The following is a 15,929-nucleotide window of genomic DNA, read 5'->3' as shown; positions in this document are numbered from 1 at the left end:
AAACTGACACCCTTGGCTAGTCTCTGGCAGTATGTATATGATATTACTCATGTCAGAATTGTATTTGTGTCTCATTGTTAGTGCCATAGTTTCTATTCTGTTTTCCTACAATACACTGAACTGTCAAAATTTTGATCAGTATGGTATAGACTAAATATGTGACTTCATCTGTGGTGAAGGTTTATTCAAATTTAAAGTGTAAACCCTCAAATATTGTGGATCTTTCTCTATAATGTCTCATTTTAAAATAGCCTTATTCCAACAGACGAATATGTAGATTCCAAGTTTAAAGAACAAATGACAGAATTTGCAATGTCTCATGGCTGTACGAAGAGGACATCTGTCTAATGATTTGTGTTTGAGTCAAACTGTGTCATTTAACGTATGTGCCCATATGAGACATGCTGTACCCTGGAATAAGGTTCTTTCTATGATATACATGGCCATAGTTTCGCTTCTGAATAGCAGTTTGCCTATGTAGCATCAGTGGCTGATTAGCCACTGTATAAGTTTTACAGTAGCTGAACATGTGCCGCATTGAAAACATCTTGAATTTCCAGTGACACTTGTTTAGCTGGTGTTCCCTAATGCATTTTGAATCAGTTTTTCTTACTTTCTTTCTTTAGACTAAAATCTTGCCCACAATAATACAATTTTTTTTCCAATAATATATTTCCTTTCTATTTTATTTAATCTGTCCACATATAGTGTCCACTTCAAAGTGTGGACATAGTAGACCTTTTAGATAATATTGGGCATAGCAAATGCAGAGGCTTTAATCTATCATGAAGCTGAACAACAAGTAATAAACTTAAGGCAAGTTTATAATGTAACTTAAAGTTGTTGGTTGGGCTGTTAAAGTATATTGTTAATGTTCTGTTTTTCACTGTAACACCGATACATGTGTCTGTCTCTAATTTCTCAGTGCTTACTGCATGTCTTACACTAGCAGCAAAAATCCAAAACTATCCTGTTGTACTGCAAGGACTAAGGACCATGTAAAGAAACAAAACCATATATGCCTGTATATCTGTCATTCATTACACAAACTGACATCAGGCAATGTGTGAATTGGGGTGTTAGACCCCAATTTACACACCACCTAAATACACACAAATTAGAGTTTCTGTGACCTAAAAAAAAAAATAAATAAAAAAAAAAAAAAATATGTGTGTGTGTGTGTGTGTGTGTGTATATATATATATATATATATATATATATATATATATAAGGTCACAGACACTCTAATTTGTGTGTACTTAGGTGGTGTATATATATATATATATATATATATATATATATATATATACATATATATATATATATATATATATATATATATATATATATATATATATTCCCATTGAGTTCCAGAGTCCCATTGAGATCAGATCTCTTTTACAACTCTCTGGCAAGAGTTAGCAGCACATGCCATGAAAGAATAAGGTGTAAAACACTGAAAATAATAAATTAAAACAAACAATAATTTGACCATTTTTAAAGTGCAATTTTGTTGAGTGTCAGCAATTTAAGACAAAGGCACTGACCAATTGACTCCCACTGAGGCTGTTTACATGACCATAAAAGTCCGATATCTGAGAGTGATTGGATAATTGCAATAATCAGATCTAATGCATTTACATGCACTTAAGAAATGCAATAATCGGAAATCCATTATCAGATTTCTTTCAGATTACATTAAATACATAGTGATAGTAGACACGAACTTCCTGTTGTCTTCTGCTCATGTTTGACTAATTAACTTCTGTTCGCTACAATTCTTAAGTAGTTTACACCTGCGCAGACGTAAAAGAAGGAAATAAATCAGATTAACCCGTACACATGCAGGAAGACACTGGAGTATTGGAGAGAAATCCAGGTGTGTTAATCCCATTTCTCATAATCAGATAATTATAGTTATATTGTAAAGCATATCAGATTATGCTGTTTACATGATCACTTAAATAATCTGACATTTCAGAAGTCGGATAATGGTTGGAGTATTGGTGGTATGTAAACAGGCTCACTGTCTTGTCCTTAAGAGGGAACAAAAAGCTTGGAATGACATGAGCTCAGGCATCTTCATCTTTTCAGCAGGGGGCAGCATAGCTGAAGGCTCACTTCCCTGGTTCTGTCCTAACTCTGGGTACATTCAAATAATACATTTCACAAGTCCATAACGAATATTGACAAGTGGTTCTTTGGAAAAGTGAGGATAGGAATGACAGAACCATACCAAGAAGAGCTTTGTAGATTAAAGTCAACCATTGGGTGAACCTTTGCAAGCTCAAAGACAGCCACACAGCTTTAGCATATGGTTCACAGTGATGAGTAAGGCGATTACAGCCAGTAATAAAATGTAGTGCACATTGGTAACAGTGTCCAAGGATTGTAAACATTTGACAGGCACAAAACATCACCATAGTCTAACATTGGTAGAAAAGCAAGACAAAACAAGACTCAGAACTGCTTTATGTGTGGACAACATGCCCAAACATGTAGAAAAATGTCCATTTTGTTACATATTGATCTTAGTGTGGATAGGGCATTACAGTTTGTTTTTTTCAAACCAAATATGTGGATTTTTTTTTTTTTTTTGTGAGAGAGGTGTGGAGTTTCCCATAAACCCCTGGGTGAGTGTGTTAAAAGACATTATGTTCCCATCAATCTTGACCTTCTCTTCTCCCAAAAAGATGAACGGCCTCTGAAAAGCCTTAAGGTTTTCTGTATGTTCTGTGATTTAGGTTCAGTTAAATAAACCATTACAAACACTTGAAAAAACAGCAAATGCATCTGTTTTTTACGGATGCATTGGAAAACTAGCTCCTGGTTTGTGTTTGTTTACAATCATTTGGGTTTAAGTAAAAGAAACACTGAAAGAGTTTTTCCCTTGTATACTAGTTTTGTACATGAAATGATACAGATCTTCTTCTACACTGTTCTACACTTGTGCATGGCTATATATTAAGTACTGAGTGTACTGTACCTTCTGTGACCTTAAGACAACCTGAGCTCTTCAAGCTGAACACAAAAAGTCACACCATCTTGCCAACTTTATTTCAAATTCTAGTATGCACGAAAAGCTTCAAGAACCGTTTAAGTGCAAAAGCCAAGGATTATCATATCTAAACTGTGCAGATCATGGTGAAGTGAGTTAGTTGAAAGGTGGTGCATCATAAATATGATGCAATACTGCAGCAACCCAGTGCCATGTTGTTAGGAACAATTCCATTTTTCATCACTTATTGAAATATGCTGCAAGAAGTGCTCCTTCTGACAGCTTGTTTGATGTAGAAAGAGATCTTAATTCTCTATCCCTGTTTAAGTATAATGTTTTGTATGATTTACAAAATGGGAAATATGTGAGCAGGGCTTAGAAAGAAGTGAATGATTCCATTCTAGTGGCTGTTATTTTTGTTTTGTATAGTCAACCTGAGCTAAACTGGTTGTAATGGATATTTTTGAGGGAACTGGTGATGTTCTCACTGAAGCTGTCTGTCTTTCACATTCTCCATTGAATATCAATAGATGGCTGGTCTGTTGCCACTTTGTACATAACTAAAACAGAACAACAGAAGATATTTTGTTCTATTGGTGTAAACAAATTGTGAATAAGTCTCATTGTCAATGTGGAATTGTAGTGCAGCTCTTAGTCTTGTTTGTCTTGATTTGGTTTTCCCATACCACTTTGAGTCCCTGAAACAGAACAAAGAAGAAAGAAACTCCTCTAGACAAAATTCTCCACCATCATTTTTGCCACCTGGGGATTGGTAAAACATCTGTTTTACACAGCACTGAGCAATCAGCTGCATCCGAAATCACTACTGATACAAAGCACAAACACCCATTGAAACTAATGATTAGTTTCATCAATAATTAATGTGTTGATTATATAATGTGTTGATTATATTCTCAGTGAGTCAATTCTTTGGTCTAGAAATGTTTTTTTTTAAATGTTTCCCAAAAACCCAGAGAGCTTACTGTTAAAGAGGAAAAAAACCCCACAATATATGTAAGAATCTTCAATCTGAGAAATTACTCCTAAAATTATTTAAACAAGTTACTTATCATCAAAATAACAATTATAATTCTTACCATCAGTTAATTTTGCATTATCTTTCAATAAACATCTGCATGGTAATGATATATATTGCAAAATTTGCAATTTGACACAATCCATTGTTTCAGTGGTCAGGACTGGTCTGAGAAAACACAAAATGAAAACAATGACGTCCATTTGACATAATAGGGCATTGATAAGGACGAAAATGTCATTATAAAATGGTTTCTACTAAAATCATTTGACATCAATAATCAAAGTAATCATTAATTTAAACTTGAAGTTAAAATGTTATCTGTAATTACAGCTGTGAATCAAATATTTAGTGGTGGTTACTGGTATTAGACAAATGGACTGTGGATTCAGTCTGTTCATAAGATTACTTGGCAAAACCAAAAATGCAGAATTTTGCATATTCAGTTATTCCTCTATTAATTTCTAGCTGAGGCCTAAAACTGTTAAAAAATGCTGTGATACACAGCAATCCTTACATTATGGCCTTTTACATGTAACTAAAGGCTAAGTAGACACAGAAGGTATTAGAATTGATTTCTTTGTATGTGTGATCCTCTAAATTCTTTACACTGGCTCCCATTTTGTTACCGATAGATTTTAAAGTGCTGCTACAAGTCAAATCACTGAATGGTTTAGGCCCAGACACATCTGTGATGTATTAGGGAATATGAAACAAGTACGACTCTTAGATCTATAGACTCTATGGACTATGGATTGGCAGGTTTGGATGAGTAGAGCAGAGGCTCCGGCGCTGGGTAGCTCAGGCAGGCTAGTCTTGCCGGCTATACTGTTTGCCAAAATCCAGTCTCTGGACAATAAAATGGACAAGCCCCATTTGAGGATATTATGCAGTGGAATGTGTGGGACTGCACCATGCTGTGCCTTTGTGAGACATTGCTTAGTGGAGAAACACCAGACGAGCCCCTAACACCAAGAGGCTACACGATCTTCAGGACCAACTGTGACGCTGAGAGAAGCAGAAAGACCTGTGGGAGAGGAACGGCCATCCTGGTCAAACAGTCCTGGTGTACTGACTGCAGGGTTATTCACTCTTTTGTTCTGAAGATGTGGAATATTTAACTCTGAAGTGCAGACCCAGAGAACTGTAATGTTTTATTGTGACTGTTTTTTACAGTCGTCCCTCTGCCAAGGAGGAAGCTGCGCTGGACAGTCTGCACAACCTGATGTGAGAACAGATGAGTATGAGGAACAGCTCACCTGATAGTACTTTTATTGTCCTGGTCGATTTTAAACCAATGCAACCATCGATAAAACCTGCCAGTTTGTGACTTTTCCCACTAGAGGAACAATACACTTGGACCATAGCAATTGAGAAATGCATACTTAGCTGAGCCCAAACCTCATTTAGGTAAATCAGACTTAGCAATCACTTAAATGGACAGGGAGGAATACAAGCAGGCCCAATATGAGGTGCAGAGGTCCATCAAAGCTGCAAGGATGGCACACTCCCAAAGCTTGAAAGCTACTACCTGCAAAATAACACGTGATATGTGGCAGGGTATTAAGTCAGTTACAAACTACAGGAGTAGCACTAACAGCACTGAAGACATGGACCCGGACCTGCCTGTCTTAACAGGTTTTATGCCAGGTTTGATGGCGTAAACACAGACACCCCCTCAAAACTTCTTTGTGACCAAGAGGCAATTCCTGGTAACACACACACAGGTCCCGAGGGCTCTGAAGCAGGTGAACCCCCCCAAGGTTGTGGGACCAGATGGGGTTGTCACCAAGAGTGCTCGAGGTCTGTGGTGAACTGCTAGCAGATGTGTACAGACATTTTTAATCTCGCATTAAAACAAGCAGTAGTCCTACAAGCAGTAGTCCCATGCATATTTAAGTCCTCTTACTATTCCTGTCCCGAAAAAAAATGACATGACTACAGACCAGTGGCGCTCATGTCAGTGGCCATGAAGTGTACAGGTTCCTTGGCTTCAGGTGGTAGCAAATTGAGCTACACTGTCAACACCATTGCCACAGTAAAAAGACTAAGCAACAGCTTCACTTCATAAGGCTGCTTAGGAAAGATGGCCTGAGCCTCCATCCCCTCACACAAGCACACAAAGGACTGGTGGATAGTGTCCTCACAAATGACATCACCGCCTGGTATGGTTACACCACCCAGGCAGAAAGGAAAGCTCTTCAGAGGGTCATAAAGACTGCATAGCAGATTATAAGGGCAAACTTTCCTCCATGGACACCATCTCCATATAACACTGCAAGAAAAAGAAAAAACAGCACTATCAGAGACACACATCACCCAACCCACACCCTCCTCAGACACAAACACTCTACATACAACCTCAGACACAGCAGAGCAGACAGCTCATCACTTAGAGAACACGTTTTCACAATAGTTTCTTCCCTGCCACAGGAAGAAAACACTTTCAATATAGCCATTTCAATATAGATTTTAAAACATTATTCCATTCTTTTTATTATGGTTTTATCTACCAGTCTGTCTTCTCTTCTAATTATATTTTTACCTCCCAAGACCCAGCAATGGGCTTTCTGTCCACATTTGTGGACAAGAGTTTCACAACTTTATTTTTTTAAAAAAAAGAAAAGAAAGAAAACTGTCCACCACAAAGGACATTCCATAAAATTTTAAAAACTGCATCTGAAAAAAACTGTTGCATCATTATGTTTCCAATATATTTAATAAAAAAACAAAAAAGCTTGTACCTTTGCTGACATTTCCTGGGTCCTAGGAGGTTATTGTTTAGATCTCTTTATTTATTATTTTTTTATTTATTTATTAATGTTAGATTAAAAAAAAAAACCTACACACCAAAAAAAAAGTGTATAACCATGAACAATCTGAAATTTCTTATTGTTTTCTTTTCTTCAAGTCATTTCAATACCATGTCTCTCTTGAACCTGTGTTTGACCAAAGCTGCTCCTCTGTGATTGTGATTTGTTTAAAGAAAACAAACTGGCAAAACAACTCAGAGAGTTTGCTTCCCTCCTTCACTATGATAGTAGATGGTGCCAGTCCTATTTCCATCAGTTTACAGCTCTAAGATCTCTAACAATAACTAAACCATACAGGAAATACAATAAAATAAAAACCAGAAATCAAAAAGAGTGCCAAAAGCTCTAGCTGACTGTGATCTTGTACCTTCCATTGAGCCCTAACACATTTAAAGATGATATGATGCTGTACCAATATCATTTTCATCCTGATGGTTGATGGTTTCAACTGTTATGACACCCAATAGCTCCCAAAAAAGACATTTACCAAAGTGTAGATTACCTGCACTTTAACATTTCACACTACTTTAATGGCAATGGCATTGCATCATTTTAAAGCATTTCTGCTTTTTTTTTTTTTTTTTTTACTTATCAATCAATCAGATTTTATTTATATAACGTACATCATAACAAAAGTTATGACACTCATGGCATTTAAGAGCTGGTCTAAACCAGACTCTTAAGCCAATTTACAGAAACCCAACAGAATCCTCCAGTAGACAGTGGTGAGGAAAAAACAGGCAGAAACCTTGAGCAGACCACTGTTCTTGTAGGATGGTTGTCTGCCTTGATTGGTTGGGGTTAAAGAGAGAGAGTTAAAGGAAGAGAAAGAGAGATTGGGGGGATGCACAGCAAACTGCACTTCAACTGTTAAACATACATGCTGCACACTTTTAATACCACTTGGCCAAATATAGTGTTAGATTCTGTTAAAAGCTACTGCTCTATGATTTAAATTAGATTGTCTTTATGTAAAACCTATTACATACATATTTATATATGAAAGTACTCAGATATTATAACTGCACAAGGCACAAGGCCATTTGACCTTGAAAAAGTAGTTCAAGGTCACCTATTTTCAATAGGCTTTTGCTCCATGGCAAGATGTATCCACAGTAATAAATTTGGTACAGATATCTCAATGCATTCTTCAGATAATGTGATTATGTCATTGAAAAGACATGTCACCATTTGACCTTAAAAAGTAGGTCAAGGTTGCTTTATTTCAGTAGGCGTCTGCTCTATGCCAAGATGCATCCACGGTATGAATTTGGTACAGATTTCTCAATACATTCTTCAGGTATGTGATTATGTCGTGAATGGACAGACGGACAGACAACAAAATGATTACAGCTGTTGTAAAAACTACAACACTGGTGCTAATATACTTACCAATAGCCAGAACAAATGTCCCATAACTGCTAATACTACTACTCCAAATACAGGAATTAACCTTATTACTGCAGCTGTTGGTACCAATAACCAGATACCCTCTACCATCTATGTAACTATATAAAAAACACTATCATAACTATATGGATAATTGGTGATGACAATGAGGCCAGGGAGAGAAGCAGAACCCACAGCATGCGCCAGAGATGATCCAGGGAAAACCTGTGAGGTGATAAAATGCATGTAAGCTGACAGCAGTTTGGTATTATTATTCAACCAGCCGTAGGTTGAGATGAAGCTCAGAGGATGAAGAGCTTTTTTTCAGTGTGCTTATTCAGGAGAAAACAGGTAGCCTTGTATTGATTGTGAAAACACTCTGAAATAAATTCCTGTTGCTAGCTGGCAGTGTGACTGTGAGGGGGAAGTAGGAAAATCGATTTTTGAGATGTCGTCTATGTCAATGACGAGTAGATTTAAACTGTCGAAGTGTGGTATTTCACAGTGCTTTGCACACAGATGGCTACCATTCTACTGCCTGTGAAGAAAAACACATCTGAGAAGCTGTCGTTTGGGTCACATGATGGGAAGCTATTAAGTCATCTGTGATCAGTTTTTTTTTTTTTTTTCCAGCTGTTTTTTTTTTTTCTTTCCTTCCAAAAGGTTCTTCGCATTTTGCTGTAACAAGACAGAACTGATCCCAATATTTATCACTGCAGTTAAATCTTCTCAGTGGAAACAAGGGGTTTGGAGCCAAAATGGGTGATATTTCTACTGGGTCACTAGTTGTTAGAGTAAGATACATAAGTCTTATGTATCTTACTTATGTCATAAGAAAGGTATATTATGGGAGAAAAAATTTCCATAATTAAGATATAAGAAGAACAGCCTCTAATTCACTGACAAAATTTTTGTAAATTTGGTGTACTGACGAGACACAACATTTATTTTTTTTAGGTCTCTAGCTGAAAACATTTGGGAATTGCTCATGTAAAGGAATGTCCTGTTGGACATTATATTTCATCTGTGCTCTCCTACCAACCAACCCCTTAAAAAAGCACTTTCAAAGCCAGAATAAAACACAAATGTTACCTCTGATTTTGTGAGTCAGTGCTTATTTTGTTAATTTATTTAGAAGATGACTGCAATCTGCAATTCAACATGGTAAATATAACAGTATAAAATAGAAAGTAGAGAAGACTGAGTGAAAAAAAAATGCATGCTTCAGGTTCTATTGCTGATATTTAAAACTGATTTGTGCTATATAGCACAGTTTTGTTTTGTTTTTTCCTCCATTAGATTTCATTTTAGGTTACATAGTTTTAATCCAAAGTTTACACAGCATAAAATTGTGTTGTGATTCTTTTTTTTTTTCAGTACCAGGCTTCAAACATTAATTTCTGTTGTAAAGTTTGGAAGTAAATCCACAACAGCTTAATTTTCATACGTTTAGGGGATGTTCAGAGCATAAAATGAAATATCTTGAAGTAGATAATGATGTCATCTGCACAACTCAACCCAAAAACAATACTGGATGAAGTCACCTTAGCTAATCTAAACTTGTCAGGGCTGACCAGTTTTTTGACAATTAGCATCATTTAGCCCATTATTAGTCTTCTTGATCTCTTACCATTTGCTCCCTTCTCATCAGCTGTCTTTTTCAGTCACCATCACCTGACCCCCTAAGCTCACTATTGCTGCTGCTGATGGAATCATCATCAGTGCCTGTGTGAATGCTTTATACATGTCACCTCCTTGTCATGCTTTGACTCACTGTATTCTATTTTAAGTTTATGTTGACCTGGCTGACTTCCTCAGTTTCTGCTGTTTTCTATACCATTCAACAACTTCATTTACAGAAGCATTATATAGTTACTCTTTATACTATTACATTAAATTAAAATTGTTAAATTTATAATCTTACTTTTATGTCCACAATTAACCTATCTATATGTCTTGAGGTTGGAGACAGTAAGCAGTAAAGCAGTCATTATTTTTCAATACTGTGATGTCAGTGGGGACAGCATTTAAAGTAAAAAAAAAAAAAAAAAAAAAAAAAAAAAAAAAAAAAGTCATACTGTTTTTGTGGAAATGAATTGCTCCAGGAAAGAGGACATAAATGTTTATTTTCCCTTTGATAGGTAGGCATGTTTAAAATTGCACAATGGGAATTTTAACAGGTTTTTAAAAGCCTGAGAGGTCATGAAACTCGTTCAGCAAATAAATGACTGTGGGAACTTTCTGTACATGTGAAACAGGGGGAAAAAAACAAAATATATATATATATATATATATAATTGACAGCAACATTATGCATGAAGAGTCACATTTGTCTGCTTTCTATACATCTAAACCAGATGCTCAAGCATGCAGTTACAATACTGTTGCTCGTTTTAGTCCCTGCCTCAAGCAAAATACTGCCACTTTGTGTGTGTGCAACTAATGAGGTTCCCTGAAAGTCTGCTGCCATGTAAAATTGTTAAATTTATTAACAATGCTGCTATGTGCAGTTCAAAATCACCTGCTCTTATTTCTAAAACCTCATTGTTATTGTTACAGTGAGAAACAAAAATCCATACAGGCTTACTGCAGTCACAGACAAATGCAGGAAAGTTTCCAAATTTTACAACTATGGTAATAGTATTTAGTCCCCATTCCTACACAGACACAGCTGACTATTCAGTGACTCTTCGGCAATTGATAGGAGCTAATGTGGCCTTATGAATCATTGTCTCTGAAATAATGTGTCATTGTAAATCTCAGTCAGGTTGTGTTGGGAGTACTTGTACTGTTGAAGATTTGAATGATTATCACATCCACTAGCATCTAAAATTATTGAATTAAAGAAATAATTTCTTTAATTAAAATCAGCCCTTAGATCTGCCTTATTACTGCCTCGTCCAATCAGATTACTAACGGCCATGAGTCAGCCTCATGTCCCTTGCCCTGCTCACCCGTGGAGAGGACACTTCTGGCATTTAGTTGATCATTTTCATCTGTGTCACACGTGTGGTGACCTCAATATGGCCCACTGCCACTCATCATTAGCACGTTTATGAGCGGGCATGCAGTGGTGGCCCTCACAGGGAATTTAACCATTTGCATAGAAAAATTGCTTTGCTCCGTGCAACGAGAAGACTGTTTTGCATAATTACAAATGATGTGCAGCTGCTGGACCAGACTGATGTGCACATAGGAGAATTAGCATCAGTGGGATAGATATTATGTGTGTCATCTTACATGGACGGCATCTCAGCCAAGAATGACATAAATGTTAGACTTCAATTCTGTCATCCAGGTGACTTCTTGTTGTTTATTACTGTATTTTATTGTTGTTGTTTTTTTTGGTTTTTGTTAATGCAATCAAAACATATTACAGCCAACACTGTCTTTGAGGGTCTTTGGGATATACAGACAAAATACATACCAATGCTTTGATATCAACCAACAGGTTTTTGATATGTGTATGTATAACACACCATTGATCATTTTAAGAAGTTGAAGTAATGAAACAGTGAGACCGAGGACTGCTGTTTGTCTTAAGCAATTCAGTCTGTTTTAGTTTCTGAAATGCATCTCAAACAGAGAGAGAGCTGTAACTGAAGGCATACCGGTGTATCCTTTAAAGGTGCCCTGCCATTTCATTACTTTTGTGGTAGTGTCTGAAGCTCCACCATGGACTCTGTAACATTTGTATGTATGTATGTATGTATGTATGTATGTATGTATGTATGTATGTATTTATTTATTTATTTATTTATTTATTTATCTATTTATCTATTTATCTATTTATTTATTTATTTATTTATTCATTCATTCATTCATTCATTCATTCATTTAACTGTATTTAACCAGGAAAACTCACTGAGATTAAAAATCTCTTTTCCAAGAGTGTCCTGGCCAAGACGGGCAGCAGTATATTAGTTACAGAATACAAACTTTCATACATAAAACGAAAACAAGTTTTCATACATAAAAACACAGTCAAGTCAAAGCTTCCAAAGTCAACTTTGCAAAAAAGTGCCCACAAGATGATGATAAAGTGCATCAGGCAAAACATTTGCAGCCAGATGTCTCTCTCTCTCTAAGTCATACAACATCCTCTTAAAAGTGTCCAATGAAACCAGATCTTTAAGTTTCAGGTCTTTTTGTAGTTCGTTTCAGGTGAATGGGGCCACAAACCTGAAGGCCTTTTTCCCCTGTTCAGTGTAACTTTAGGAAGAGACCAAAAGAAAAGATCCTGAGAACAAAGATTTTAAGTGTCTGTGGTTCTCCGATTGATGTAGGTCAGAAGGTAGGATGGGAGCAGACCTAGAATAGACTTATAAATTAAAATACGCAAATGACTAAGTCCGCGAGCCAACAAAGACCATCCTACACGAGCATAAAGCAAACAATGATGAGTGAGAGATTTTAAATTGGTGATGAACCTCAGAGCTCCATGACACACAGTGTCCAATGACCATGAGCTATGGGAGGGGGCATGCATGTACAAGACATCACTGTAGTCCAACACAGACAGAAAGGTCAAGGTTACTTTATTTATACCCGTAGGTAGATTTGTTTTGCAGTCTAGGTGATTGTCTTGGCATTACAACAACACATACATTGAACGTGCAAGACAGGCACTTGATCACACTTACAGACAGGACAAAAAGACAGGACAAAAAGTGTTCAGTGTTCCACCACTCATCGGTATAGCAGCATGGACAGGTAAAAGAATAAAATAAATAAGATCAAATAAATAAAAACAAGATGCAATAAAAACACAATAAAAACCAGAAAAGATAAAATAAAAAAAACAGTGCTGGGATAAAAACCAGGATAAGAACATAAAATTTAAAAATTTTAAAATTTGAAGTCACAATAATAATAATAGAGCAAAGAAATGTAGCTGAAACCAGTCTGCTTCTTGATTTGAAATAGAGACATGATTTTATTCGACAGAAGAAGCCAAGTTTTAGTTTTAATTTTTTAAACAAGCTGCTGAATATGAGTAGAAAAAGAAACGGAGCTGTCAATTAGCTGCCTAGATATTTATAGGTCGGGACGAGTTCTATTTGAGTTTGCTGAGTAGTGATCAGTGAAGGCAGGTTTGACAGTTGGACCTTGAATTTGAGAACATCATGACTTTTGTTTTATCTGCGTTTAAAACCAGTCTTAAGTGATGAAAATTCTGTTGGACAGTGTTAAAAGCAGTTGTAACTGGGTAAGGGCTTGGAAGGTGTGGAAGCAGAAGTGTACATGACTGTATCATCAGCATAAAAATGAAATTTTGCATTTGATGTATTCTGACTGATGTTGTTGCTGTAAAGTATGAACAAAAGTGGCCCCAGGATTGACCCTTGTGGCACACCTTTTGTCAAGGTGAGTGAGCTGGAAGTGCAGCTGTCTACCTGCACACACTGCTTCCTGTCTGTCAGGTAATTTTTAAACCAGCCAACTGTATGTTCCGACACTCCTGCCGACAAATAATCTATGTAAAAGAATAGAGTGGTCCACAGTGTCAAAAGCTTTTGACAAGTCGATAAAAAGGGCTGCACAGTGCTGTTTGTTATCAATAAAATCTATAATATCATTAAAAATGTTCAGTGCTGCTGTAACTGTGCTGTCTTTTTCTAAAAACCAGATTGAAAGTCAGATAAATACTGTTCATATTTAAAAATCCTTCAGCTGATCACTAACCAGGGACTCAAGAACTTTGGCCAGGGTGCATAGCTTGGAGATGGGCCTGTAATTGTTTAAAACCATGGGGTCACCCTCTTTGAGCAGAGGAGTGACAAGGGCAGACTTCCAGACTGAAGGTATAGTGTTAGTGACCAAGGACAAGTTAAAAAATATGAGTCAAGGGTGGGGCAATAAAATCAGATGCTAACTTTAAAAAGTAAGGCTCGAGTTTATCAGGGCCTGCAGCTTTTGCTGTGTCTAAGAGCTTGAGGGCTTTATGCACCTCAGAAACTAAAATGCGATTAAAATTAAAAGAATGTTTTGACTTGGTCTGATATTCAGATTTAGCAGAAAAAGAGTTAAAAGTGGAGTTTACATTTGTAGGGTTTAGTGACTCAAATAGTACCCTGAGGCAAAAAAAGGCTCATTAAAACCAGTAAGCATTTTAGCTTTGTCTGAGGTATTTTCAGAGTCAATAAAATCATATCAAATTTTATTTATATAGCACCATATCATAACAAAAGTTATCTCATGACACTTTACATGTAGAGTTGGTCAAAACCAGACTCTAAGCCAATTTACAGAAACCCAACAGAATCCTCCAGGAGCAAACACTTGTGACTGGTTACAGTGGCAGGGAAAAACTTCCCCTTAACAGGCAGAACCCTTGAGCAGACCCAGACTCCTGGAGGATGGCCGTCTGCCTTGACCAGTTGGGGTTAAAGAGAGAGAGAGTAAAGGAGGAGAAAAAGAGAGAGAAATAGAAATAGAGAGAGACTGGGGAAGAGGGGGAGAAGGGGGGAATTAGGGGGAGACACATGGATGCAGTTGATGCACAGGTAACTGAACCAGAATATCTATGGAACTATATAATAAACACTATCATAATTATATGGATAAGTGAGTTATGACAATGAAGGCAGGAGAGGGGCAGGACCACAGCAGCGGGTCCAGAGATGATCCTGGGAAAACCTGTGATGATCCTGGGAAAACCTGTGATGATCCTGGGAAAACCTGTGAGGCGATAAAACACAGAGACTCCAGGGAAGAAGTCAAGTCAGTAACATGTATTCACTGGGGCATAAAAAGAAGGGAAAATTAGGAGAGTAAAGGTAAAGGAGAAAGAGGAGCGAGAGGAGGCCAGAGAGGAGGAGGAGCAGAGAGGAGCTCAGTGTATCCAGATGAGTCTCCTAGCAGTCTAAGCCTATAGCAGCATAACTAAGAGCAGCCTGAGCCGCCCTAACTATAAGATTCATCAAAAGGAACGTTTTTAACCTACTCTTAAACCATAGAGAGGGGTGTCTGCCTCTCGACCGAGGCAGGGAGGTGGTTCCACAATCGTGGAGCTTGATAGCTGAAGGCTCTGGCCCCCGTCCTACTTTCGGAGATTCTAGGGACCACCAGTAAGCCTGCATGTTGAGAACGTAGTGCTCTAGATAGACTGAATGGAACTAAAAGCTCTTTCAGATAAGTAGGTGCCTGGCCATGAAGGGCTTTGTAAGTGAGGAGGAGTATTTTGAAGTCTATCTTAGCTTTACAGGGAGCCAGTGCAGAGAAGCCAACACAGGAGAAATATGGTTTCTGGTTCTAGTCAGCTCATTTTGGATTAGCTGAAGGGTCTTTAAGGACTTTTTGGGACAGCCTGAGAGAAGTGAATTACAATAATGTAGTCTGGATGTAATAAAAGCATGGAGTAATTTTTCTGCATTGTTCTGTGTTAAATTATGTCTAATTTTAGTAACATTACGCAGATGAGTCTTTAACAATGCATGAAGGTAGCTCAGAATCTTTACTATTTTCATAAATGGATTTGATGGTTTTCCAGAATTTTGAGGGGTTATTTAGATTTGTGTAGTTTGTGATTTGTAATTGGCTTTGACTCCCTTGATTTTGACAGTACAAGTATTACATAATTGCCTAAAGGCTAACCAGTCAGAGTTCGTATCTGTTTTTCTGGCTTTAGCCCAGGCCAGGTTGCACTGGTGGAGGAGATCTGAAAGGTCTGGCGTGAACCATGCATTGTTTC

The 15,929-nt window shown here is 37.2% G+C and overlaps 1 long non-coding RNA gene across 1 annotated transcript; it reads left to right on the top strand.

Moving 5' to 3' along the window:
• Nucleotides 1-299: 299 nt before the first annotated feature.
• On the top strand, nucleotides 300-4,680 carry LOC115436683 (uncharacterized). Its single transcript, XR_003937863.1, has 3 exons — nucleotides 300-421; nucleotides 1,566-1,568; nucleotides 4,670-4,680. It is a non-coding gene; the product is annotated as an uncharacterized LOC115436683 (long non-coding RNA).
• The last annotated feature ends 11,249 nt before the right edge of the window (nucleotides 4,681-15,929 follow it).

Source organism: Sphaeramia orbicularis, chromosome 17 (assembly GCF_902148855.1).
Source record: "Sphaeramia orbicularis chromosome 17, fSphaOr1.1, whole genome shotgun sequence".
Taxonomy (NCBI): Eukaryota; Metazoa; Chordata; class Actinopteri; order Kurtiformes; family Apogonidae; genus Sphaeramia; species Sphaeramia orbicularis.
Note: the sequence above shows the minus strand (reverse complement) of the source record. Positions and strands in the feature narration are given on the sequence as shown.